This window comes from Anabrus simplex, chromosome 12 (assembly GCF_040414725.1).
Source record: "Anabrus simplex isolate iqAnaSimp1 chromosome 12, ASM4041472v1, whole genome shotgun sequence".
Classification (NCBI taxonomy): Eukaryota; Metazoa; Arthropoda; class Insecta; order Orthoptera; family Tettigoniidae; genus Anabrus; species Anabrus simplex.
This window is the reverse complement of record NC_090276.1, coordinates 24,073,426-24,086,038: the sequence shown is the minus strand read 5'-3', so window position 1 is coordinate 24,086,038 and position 12,613 is coordinate 24,073,426. Positions and strand designations below refer to the sequence as shown.

The 12,613-nt window shown below is 36.5% G+C and overlaps 1 protein-coding gene across 1 annotated transcript in view; it reads left to right on the top strand.

The window, feature by feature from the left end:
• Positions 1 to 4,630, top strand: part of LOC136884110 (uncharacterized) — a 43,815-nt gene extending 39,185 nt beyond the window's left edge. Inside the window, exon 6 of the mRNA XM_067156149.2 lies at positions 3,947 to 4,630. The gene's annotated coding sequence lies outside the window, so the exon portion shown is untranslated. The remainder of the gene's footprint in view (positions 1 to 3,946) is intronic.
• The last annotated feature ends 7,983 nt before the right edge of the window (positions 4,631 to 12,613 follow it).

The window sequence follows — 12,613 nt, the reverse complement described above, 5'->3', positions numbered from 1 at the left end:
GACAGCCTGAATTGCATCAGTGGATAATTTTCTTTTTACTGAGCGAGTTGGCCGTGTGGTTAGTGTTCTGCAGCCCTGAATATGGTTTTCTGTGATTTCCCATTTTCACACCAGGCAAATGCTGGAGCTGTGAGCTGTACCTTAATTAAGGCCACGGCCGCTTCCTTCCTACTTCTAGCCCTTTCCTTTACTATTGTCACCATAAGACCTATCTGTGTCGGTGCAACGTAAAGCAAATTAATTTTCAAAAAATTCTCTTGTAAATCTACTGTATATAGGTCAACAGATCTTGAATCCAGTTTGTCAGTACATGCTTCCATATCTTTAACATAAGGAATATCAATTTAATTTTGCAATAATTTCGATGTTCTCTTGACAAATTCTGGCATCCCCGCACCATAGGGTCACGCTCTTCCCACTATTGGTGCAGGAAGTAGTTAGTAGTTTAATTTGAATTTTGGGGGGAACAGTACCAAAGAAAATATAGGAAGCAAAATCACCACTGCAAGTAAACGTCAATAACCAGAATAAATTGTGCAGTGACTTACCTTGGATCAGGTACCAAGGCAGAGAAACCACTTAAAGAATGGAAGGTAAAAGAAACCTATCCCTCAAACAATTTAAAGAGGCCAGGACAAAATAAAAAGGCATACCTTCTTCTCAAAATTAAATGAGAACAACACATAAATTTAACATACATTTAATGAAGTTACAAACTTAGGTACAGTTAAAATCTCAAATTCTTCAGGAAAATATAACATCAAACATACCTTAAACAAGGAGAGAGATAGTCTTAAGGTATTTCAAACCCAATAAATAATTTGAAAGAATTTACAATGAAGAAATTTGAATAAATAAGGAATTTATTAAATTAATAAAATCTTAAGGGACATAATCAACAAATTAATAGTTAATCAGATGGAGAATATTCAGAGTTTCGATAACCACAATTATTGCGCTGTTTTAAAATATTCTGAAATATTGGAACAAAAAATATTTTAAAATAATAGAATTCATCATTCAGTGCAAACCATTTGATCTTTGCAATTAGTTCCTTTGAAAGAGGTTCCTGAAATCTCATTTCACCTAGTAAATGTCCATATTGCGATGTGAATAGCTCTCCTCGGATCACATTGCAATCCACAAGATATGTAAGTACACGCCACAAGATATAATCTATTTGAGTTTGTATAGGGAGTATAGTTTAAGACTCACACTTTTGCTAATGGGCCGTGGGAATCCACAAGCAAGTGCCATATGACTTGTCAAACTTGGCGTGATAAGAAGTCTTGACAGCTGACGTAGCATTTCGCTTGTAGCTATTGGAGTTTTAAGGTGTGTTGTGAGGTTATCATCACAATGGTTAAGTACTCTACAGCACAGAGAATATTTTTGGCCGAGTATTATTTGCACAAGCCAGCCCTATGCTGTAGGGGTAATGTGCGTGCCTCTTACTCGGAGGCCCCATGTTCGATTCCCGGTCAGGCCAGGGATTTTTACCTTGATCTGGATTTTTTACATAATGCAACAAAATTGTTACATTTACGATCTTACTCATTCAGCCCATAACATACAACCTACAGATTTCATTGCAAGAATAAGATTTTGCAAGACTGAAGTCCACTCGGTCTACGTGATTACAATTGAGGAGCTATCTGACGGACAGATGGCAACCCCGGTCTAGAAAGCCAGGATATCGGTCGTGAGGATTTGTTGTGCCAACCACACAACACCTCGTAATCTGCAGGCCTTTGGGCTGTCTGCCGGTGGCTGGAAGAGGGAAGCCTTCGTATATTGCGATGTCGAGACAACAGCCAGTAAATCAGTACTTTCGTGAAACTAAGTCTACTACAACCGGCAAGAAGAATACCAAAACGACTTCACCTCATCTAGCCTGAGTGCAGGCACCCCTGCACCAATCCGCCAGACTCCAAGGACTGATCTGACTGCTACCGAGATGGCGGATAACGAGGGCGATGCACAGAAACCAGCGAACCCCCCAGCCAATATTGATTGGCACGCCCTCATCGCAACAGTCCAACGCTTGGAACAACGGCTACAGGAACCTCAGCCTCCACAGCGCCGTCAGCCTTCGCCTTCCAAACACTCGGACAAGGAGGACCAAGAAGACCTCGACGCCCACACGGATAATGAAGACGACGGACTCCACTGGCGCAATCGCTTGGTAGGCCATGGCCCTTCGGAGCTGTTGCGCCATGGGGTGTTTTTTGTTACTTGCACAAGAAGAAGAAGAAACCAGTTAAGAAATGCCTTCAGAAATTTCGTAGACAGTTTTTTTGGCTCTATAGCACCATCAAACTTTACGTGCAACATCTCCTTCACAAGTGGCGTAGTATTGGTTCCGTAACTAATAAGAAAATCTGTACAGGAGAACAGTTCTCACACAGGAGAGGTTAGAACATATACAGGCAAGACCGCAAGTCAGTCCACATAAGGTGCTCTGGAGAGTAGTTCAGGAAGCTGGTATTTCACATTTGTCAGCACGTAATGCATCAAAATTGTTACATTTATGATCTTCTCATTCAATCCATAACATACAGCCTACGTATTTCATTGCAAGAGTAAGATTTTGCAATTGGCTAATGAATAGTGTCCGGCCCCACGATCTAGGTGTAGCCTGCCTGCCTCTCACCTGGAGGCCCCGATTTGATTCTCAGCCAGGTCAAGGATTTTTGCCTGGTCCTGAGGGTTGATTCGAGGTCCACTCAGTCTACATGATTACAGTTGAGGAGCTGTCTGACGGTGAGATGGCGACTCCGGTCTAGAAAACAAGCATAGCGACCAAGATGATTCGTCGCACTGACCATGTGTTACCTCGTGATCTGCAGGCCTTCAGGCTGAGCAGCGGATGCTTGGTAGGCCAAGGCCCATCAGGGCTGAGTGTCATAGGATTTTTGTTTAGTGAATAATGTCCACGATGATAGTGTGGATCCGAACTTCTTTTTAATGAGTGATAAAGCCTGGTTTCATTTGTGTGGATATGCCATTTCACATACCAATAGGATCTGGGATACAGAGAACCCATTCGCAGCATTCTCAAACCATTCTTTGCTGAGCTGACTGAAAAAAAAAAGAAAGAAAGAAAGGTATGGCTATTTCCAACAGGATGGTGCGACAGCCCATACGACAATAATAACGGTTGCAGGAAGTGTTATTTATTTATTTATTTATTTATTTGTCCTGAACATGAATATAGCCGGTCACTTCAGTTTAGTTTTGGTTTCTATAGGCGTAACCATGCTACTTCTTTGAGACAACTACGTCTGCTCGCAATTGCTCGCTGTCACCGCTTCTCTGAGCTCCTATGCCTTGGTACTCCGCTATGGTCTTAAATTATACTCTCTCTACAATGCCATTTCGGGACTGTGCCTTGAAAGTGACCAGATGTGTTTTGCTTGTCACTTTCCTAACATAATAAAAATAATAAATAATAAAATTACACAAGATTCTTATTAAGGTATGTATATGTGGAATAAATATAAATATATAAATATAAGACAACAAATATTTTGTTATGAAAGATGATAATGCAGGGTGAAGTTTACGTTTGACTATGATTCTTCTGTACAAGAGTCTGCTCAGTATTTGTATTAGGATATTTATAGTACTACAGTATAGTAAGTAAATGTTGTGAAGATATTGAACTCACTCGTTTCTAACTCTAATGGTTATTGCATTGTCAACCTGATACAAATACATATAGATGCCAGAAGCCAACAGTGCAAACAACTGAACAAATATTTATCATATATTTTGAAGACTTCCAAAGTTAACATATTATTTTTTAAAGAAAGGGAAAAAATGACCTTGTTCAGGTATTTGGGTCATCAAATCTGTATTGTGTTTGTTCCAAGTTCCTCATCTTAAAAAAAATATGTTATTTTCAATCTGGTTACAGTAAAATGTTTGCCTTTGTATGTTGCAGGGAAAGGTGTTCTTGGAATCGGATATCCCCGTCTTCTTTCTAGAGCTTTATTGTAGTTGCCACTGTGTTTACTTATGTTCTCCTTGAGATGGCTTGTTCTGGCCATTGTGGAGAGAAAGGTAAAAGGATTGCTATTTTCCATCTGTTAGTTTCTTTACTTTTAAATGCAAGGAAACTAAATAATATCAGTTGGAGAAGGTTTATAAGCTGTATCAAATTCATAATTCGAAAGAGTCACTATTCTTCTTTTAGAAGGCCGTAAATGATAGAAAGGAAACAAAACTGGAGTACATATGAAGTTAAAAGAAACACATAGCTGTAGTCACTCAAGGTACATACAGCTCAAGCTTCCTAACTTATATTTGACACAATGGTATGAGTACAGTAGATGTGATATTTGTAAGTACATCCATTAAGGCAGTGGATATAAAGATACTTGACTACTTACACATGATTCCCCTAAGGAAACGCCTACCATTAACCGTAAAAGGCACATACCTCACCTCCAAGTAAAACAGAACGCCGGACTGAGTGGCTCAGACGGTTGAGGCGCTGGCCTTCTGACCCCAATTTGGCAGGTAAAATCCTGGCTCAGTCCGCCGGTGGTATTTGAAGGTGCTCAAATATGTCAGCCTTGTGTCAGTAGATTTACTGGGACATAAAAGAACTCCTGCGGGACTAAATTCCGGCACCTCAGCATCTCCGAAAACCATAAAAGTAGTTAGTGGGACTAAAGCAAATAATATTATTATTATTATTATTATTATTATTATTATTATTATTATTATTATTATTATTATTATTATTATTATTATTATTAGTGAAACGGGGCAAAGAGTATTGATAAAATGAAGTATGTCTTGAAGAGTTTGCTTTATCTTTCAGTGTAGTATTAGAAGAGATTCAGAAGGGAAGATTGAAATAGCTGTGTTAAAGCTTGAACAAACCAACAAGGACGCACAGATAATTTTCAACCTGAAGACAAAAACGCTGCAACAATGGTTTGAGACTGCCTGCTATGAGAAACAGAAACAGGTCCTTACACTTCTCCACAGAGTAAGATCGTCTAGGACACACGATCATCTTTAAGATTATAACGTCCTAAGACGAGAATACAAGGCACTCCTAAAGGAAAAAAAGGAGCTGCATGCTGGAAGAGGAAGGAAGAAATATTGTAGAAGCCACCAATTCAAATGGTGACCCATTTAGTCTGCTCTTATTTAACCTGATTGCTGCAGACGTCATGGAAATACTGAAGTTGAGTTTACATGCCTATGCAGATGACATTGCCCTTGGCTTTTCGAATTCACAAGACTTAGAAAAATGTCTGAGATTTATTGGTATCTTGGGCAGAAAGAAATAAATTCCAACTAAACATAAGCAAAATGGTTCACATGACATTCAGGAACGGTGGCAGTGTTGTCGCGACAGACCAACAGACCTGTGAATAAGACCCCCTAAAAATTAATGATGTCAATTATCTTGGTATAACCTTGCAGACCTCCGGAAGCACCTTCATGAAACATGTAATAAAGATAGCAACAGCAGCAGTAATAGCAATGAGCAACATAAAACTGCTGCGAACTATGACAATCTTCCTCAGCAAAATAAGTCTCATTGCTACTTACGGGATACAACTCATTTGGCTCCTATCTTACCAAGAACAACCTAAAAGTAATTGAGAAAAACCAAGGCAACTTTTCTCAAGAAGATTTTGTGTTTGTTGCGACATGCCACGTCCAGACTAACTTATGAATTAGTCAGGGAATCCTTTTATATAGAGGATATAAGACTACAGATGTGCCTACCAACCAAAGCCACCTGCTAACAGAGTTACAATCTAAAAAGAAAGATATATTGCCTGAAATGTATGCAACAGAAGCCATGACATCTTCAGACTGGTAAGTGCCCGACTATGATCTTCAACATATTGTAACTTGTTTCTCAGTGCATAGCTTCCACTTTTGAGTGTGTAAAACAAAAGCCTTCCAGGAACCAGCCCTAGAGAGCATCTGTGAACTATGTGGACAGAAATGTGAACAATATCACGAGTTGTTGTGTCTCTTAAGGACTTGCGTAGTGAATAACCTTTTCATTTTCACTCTAATTGTTTTTCTTTTTTATCAGTGGCTATTAGCTACAATAAATCTATTATTTAAACTATAATATATAACAGAACTTGAATAATCAAGTGCAAAACAGGTTGAGATGTTGGTCATAGCATAGTGTGTGGGGGGGAAGAAAAATAATAAGAGCAGTGAAAGACGTGTGAAATAAAGTTAAGCTGCTAGTTGGTGTTGTTTTGGAGGACACAAATAGGATGAGAGTGAGACAAAGTAGAAAAGAGCAGAATGATATTACCAAAAATGACCAAAGAATGAATTGGTGTGCAATCTCATAGATTCTTAGAGAACTACATATTACTGAATGTTGAAATGAAAATGTTTTTCAGTACTTGACAAACTTCCAGTATCAACTGTACCGTTTCAGATATTGTTTTTATGGGAATGAAATCAGAGGAGTGAAGTCCATTCTCTCAAAGACCCTATGGGGAAGTAATAATTACAACATACTTTGAAGTCTAAAAAAAGTATGGGGAGGAGGAAAAACATTTTAATAAGTGCAGTTTTAAAATCACCTTGTATTATTTCTTCTTCTTCTTGAACTAGCTCCTGTTTCCTGGATGTGGTGAATGAGCACTCTCCATTTACTTCTATCCATGTAGAGGTTTTCTTCCATAACCTGCTGCAAATCCAGACCTTATCCAGCTAGTCATTTCCAGTTTGATCAATCCATCTCTTCCTTGGCCGACCTCTTGATCTTTTGTCTTCGATTTTCTTCTCAAACCACACTAGCTGTTCTTTGTGGGTTCATTTTGATATGACCAAACCATTTCAGCCTGGCTTAGACACAGATCTCGCTAAGGTATTTTTTCACGTGGACAAGATGGCATATCTCGCTGTTTCTTATTTTGTCCCTCCTCATTTTCTTAAATATTCATTCATTCGGACGATGCAACAAAGCAGTAGTAGGGCTTTATATGAGAGCAGTTTTCTTAAAAAATGCTAACAGTTTATCAGTACAAATTATTATATATTCTGCAGAAATGATTTTATCACAAAATTGTACAAACTCAGTATATGTCTAGATGTCTATTATTTCATTTACAAACTGCCATGAGATTCAGTAAAGAGTGACCAGTTAACACATCCTTGAGGGGAAAAAACCTGCTGTTGTTGCAGGTCCAGATCCTCTGGTGTTGTTAGGATACATTACCAGATGTCATCCTCTTCAGATTTCCCATAAAAATAAAAGTTTAAAGGCATCAAATTGAGGACAGCTTGACAGAGCCTTAATTAAGAAAATGCGTATGTATATTAATGTAACATGTCGTCTTTAACATTATTCACATTTCAGAGGATTTCCTAATCAAAATATTGTTTGTTATTCCTTCCTTGCTTTTTGATTGAGAATTTCATGTGCCATCATATCTTGGTTTTATTCATGGAGAAACAGTATTTCAATATCATAGTCCTTTAACAAATACTGTACTTACAGTAGTTGACAAAAATTAGGGCCCCCCCCCCCATCTGTACATACTAATATGTTAATAAAATAGTACTTTCATTATGTTAGTCCTCATTTCTTTGGGCGTATTGATTCTTCTCCAGAACAAGAATGGAGCTAGAGGAATAATGAACAAAATAAGGACGTGCGTTCGTATTTTGAAATGAAATTTGTAAAGTAAAATGGAAAAAACATTTTAATAAAACTGAAATTCACATTATAGAAAGAAAAATTAAAATTACTATGTATATTCAATTTAAAGCTGCTTTTAAAGAATTAGTATCATCAGTACCCAATTCTACTCTATCTACTGGTAGATTATTAATTATACCTTTTCTTTCTCATTTAGTGTCCTTACAGACTTGAATTTTCTAACATTTCTGCATCCTTAAGGCTAAAGTTAATTGCTTTGTTCATTCTCTGTAGGTGAAGCCTTGTCGCTGCAACCACAGTGTTCTGTCTTGAGCAGTTCTTTTTAGCTCTTGATAAGAACTGTAGGCTATTCCAGTAACGAGGCTGGTCGTCCTCTTCCACTCTAACAGCTTTTCCTTCAGAGATATTGCAAAGGAAGTCACCGAATATGAAGATGTGCTCTACAGTTTTTACCTTCCACGTTTCGGTCTCATGGGGCAGATTTAAAAAAAAATCAACATCCTTGAGAATCTATTCATTACTTTTCCTTTGTGTCCAGTTTGTTCGGGTCACGTCAGTTGCACCTACAATGTAATAAAAGCAAAGCACTAAAGAAAAGAATAGTTGCTATAGTTATTTATTACTTTTGTGAATACTGATGAGCTTTGGCTGAAAAGGAAAGCATGTTCTGCTAGATTTTATACTGTACAGGTTTAAAGTCAATTTAATGATACTGCTAAGTAACAGCATAGGTAGGCCTTCACTGCCAGTGTCACTTTGATAAAAGAAGTTTCCTGGGCATGTAGACTGAGGTCCAATTGGGTTTGAAAATCCCAGAATTTAACTGGATATTGCACCTGACATTTTCAAGTTCTCCAAAAGTCAGTAGTGGAGTGACTACTGACTTTATACTAGACGTCTGGATACCTTGAAAATGTGGGGGGTGCAGTACTCCGTTAACCTATTTACTGCTGGATTCTCAGATGAGATCATGTACCCCCAGTGCTAGATTTTTGGCTTATCCTCAACTGCTTATTTATAACACGTTAGTGTTGTCCACAACACTCATAAACATTTTCTTGTTCATAAAAAAATAAAAATACTCTAATTCTTTGGATTTTCAAGTCAAATTAGTATTCAACATACCTTGGTTCAGCTCGTGGAAATCTTATACCATTGACACAGATTCACCATTAGACCATGTGAACGGCATATTGACCTCACGACCACTCCTCTCCTTGGCCCATGACACTTTGTTACCATTATTACTTTCAAAATATCCGCAACATCCCCTGCATCACTTTGCATCTTAATTACTCTGTTCCAAAAGCCAGTCAATTTCCTCAAGATGCACAGCAGTGCGTTTACATCCATGTAACAAAAGAAAAACACTATTTATTCCATTGGGTCTGCACATAAACAAAGAAACTAAGTAGTTGAAAATGTAGTCAACAGATTGCGCAGCATACAAGCATGTTTAAGGAAATTGAGTTTATTTCATAGCAGCACTAAGCATGCAATGTTCAAATTGATTTAACTTGACTGTAGCGCTTACGGAATAAACTCAAAGGCAGCAGCATAGCAGTTGGACCGTGGGCTACAAGATTTGGAATTATTTTCATCAGTATTTCTATTTTGGAAACAAGCCATCCGTCAGAAGTAATTTTTCTTTTAACTCCTGTGTATTTTGGATTCTGTCCCTTCATTCCATGTCCAGTACCTTAAGTTCAAATATGTTGATGAAAATCATATGAAAGAGTAACTTACGGATGGAAAGTAGCTAGCTTACACACAGTAGGCTTGTGGAGATGTAGCTATGTGCCATATTTTAGAGTTGCCTGATATTAGTGGTAAAAAGAATGGTCTCATTACCACCTGTCTCTTTTGTGATCTGTCTTTTCCATGAATCAGTCTTGAATAATAAATTACTATATTTTGTGATGTTAATTATTCAAGTTATGATTTTTTTGGTTTCAGTTATTTTGTTTTCTGTTAGTAACATGTTCTTTTTCTATGATGTTTACTGAACACAGTTAAAATTACTGAAAAAATGAATCTCAGCAGTTTTTCTGTTTGACAGTTGTATTGTTAAATGTGTACATATGTAATTATTGTAAGAAAAATGTGTATATAATGCATATATTTAGTTCTCTATTTTGTAAATTTATAAAGGAAGTTATATTTATAATTTGCCATTAAAACATTGGAAGAAAGTTTTCTTTAAAATTCTGTATTCATTCATGTTTATAAAGAGAGGATGGAATCTGCAATGAGGGCTGGATGGTTGCTACAGAGATTTAACAAATACAGTAGAGACAATACACGACACTTCCGGATTTAGCCTTGTTAAAATGGGAGACAAGTCGCAAGTGGCGCCTCATTCTTTGATCCTGCTGGTGGGGGTGACCCTATTCTTTATCAGCCCCTACTGGCTTGACCTGAAAATTCGCGCTAAATTCAAATATCAATGGAAATGTATATACGGAAATGGATAAGTAAATTACGTCTAGAAAGAAAGTGTTACTAAGATATTAACTTCAAAGTTGCTAAAGCAATTCTGGATAAATGAATGAAGAATTATTTAACAGGTTATTATTTAAAGACTGAAATTAGACATATAATCAAGATGTGAAATGACTGCTGTGAAAGGGCTTGGTCTTTCATTTATGCATTACTTTTTTAGCTTTAGAATTCCTGCCTGAACGTTCACGGCTAGATTGTTCTTTTTTCTCATTTAAAAGCATTGTATCATCATACTAAAACACTTGTCAACAAAAATATTGGCACATTCTTTACACGCATGATTCCATGAATTTACATTTAAGAGCTGGACAATTTTCCTTTTAACTTGAAGCTTACTAACAGAAAGAAAATCTATAAATTTAGCCTCAAAAACATTCAAACTTTCCCTATAAGCAATACTTGCCATAATGCCATTACATTAGGGTAAAGCAAATTTGCATCATATTGTTTCAACAAAATACCGTATTTACTAGAATAATCCCTGCACCCTAATTTTAGGAAGGTTCATTTTGAAAAAAAATATATGAACATTGACGCAAATAAAATCCGCAACCCCAATTTCGTGCGTCAATTTTTTTCTTTTAAATATGCCGCTGAATAATCCCCGCACCCTAATTTTAGGAAGGATCAGTTTGAAAAAAATTAATGCCAATATTGACGCAAATAAAACCTGCACCCCAATTTCATGCGTCAATTTAAAAAAAAAAATATGCGGGGATTATTCACGTAAATACGGTATGTACATTTCTTAAATCACCCATATTTTCTTCAGTGCTTGACAACGCATTATGACATTCCAAATGGGGTAACTTGGAACACAACCAGCCAGTTCATATGCATATGTATTTTCCTGAATTAAATCAAACCCACAGATCACACCTACAACAACACATCGGTATTGAAGGTTAACTGCTGCACTATACAATAAAATATGCATATTATATTTTAAGCCAGTTAAAATATGGGTCGAGCAGGTCAGAAGATTAAGAAGTACTACAAAAATCTCTTTGTCACTGGAAGAATATATATGCAAATACAATATTACTTACATTTTCTTGTCACGAGGGAAACAGAAGAAAGACCACGCATTCTTCTTCACTTCATAGTTACTGCAGCCAAATACAGCACACCTTTCTCCTCATGTTGAGAGGAGATATCAAGGAATGGCACACACTACTATTTAATTATGTCAACTCACTGAAAACGCATAAATAACACCAAAAACTTCACACACAAATACACGTGCTCTTATGACAGAATCAGTAGTTCTCAGGTCAATCCGCTAGAGAGAACTCTAATAGCTGTCCCTCGATATCTCGCAGAGTGTCGCGTATTGTCTCTACTGTATTTGGATTTAATAAGTAAAAATTAGTTGAAAATATATAGAATTGTTTAGTTATGGTTCACTTTTCCTTTTGAAATTAGACATTCTTGCTCTGCAGTGTGTTATCATAGGTTTTCTTTTTCAGGTAGTTTCTATATTTATTCATTAATAGTTTTGACAGACTGGAGAACCTAACAGTAATAAATTATTGCTCTCTGTCAGCAGCAGGACAATTTTTTTTTTAATTCCTTGCTTACCACTGCATAATTCACCAATTTTTGCAAGTAATAGACTTGATGTAAAGTTTCGTGGACACTACATTTAAAATCATAAATTCAATTCATGGGAAATCACTCTAAAGACAACTTTTAAATCTTAATCTTGAGGAAGGGAGACCCAATCTTAATTTCGACACAGATGTCAGATGGCTCAGCAGGTACAAATTTTTGCTAAGGTTTCAAAGTTTACTAGGTGAAATAAGTTCATGTTTTAAATGAGAGGGGAGATAAGCTAGATAATGAAGAATGGTTGTGTGATCTGGTTTTCCTTCCAGATTTCACAGAAAGTGAAATGAACCGACAGCTTCAAGGTAGAAATAAATGTATTGTTGAGCACGGGCTCATGCTACTAAAATAACGTGCAGTTAATGATGACTGACCTGAAAACATATTTTCAATAATTTTCCTAATATATACAAGAACATTGCAAAAAGTGTTCTAAATTTAATTTTCAGACACTGAAGTAAGTATCTTGATTATTTCATTTTGTTCCGTATTGATAATAACCAAATGTCATGAAAGAATGAAAAGTTCCACCTAGTCAGTACACATTTATTATAAGATATATAACAGGACCTGTTTCGACCTCTTACAAGGTCATCTCCAGCCTCATTAGAATCTTACATTAATTGCATCTTTTATATTCTGCCTCACAAATTAAAGTGATAGACCCTAAAATTTAAAATCATTGTAGTTGTGCTTATGCTTTGCTTAAGAATGTTTCAATTCTATAGCTTATCTATAAACAGTTGAATGTATAAACAATTTAAAATGCTCAAAATAAATGATAAAATATGACACAATATACATATATCTTGTTATGAAATTAGCAAACAGATATAA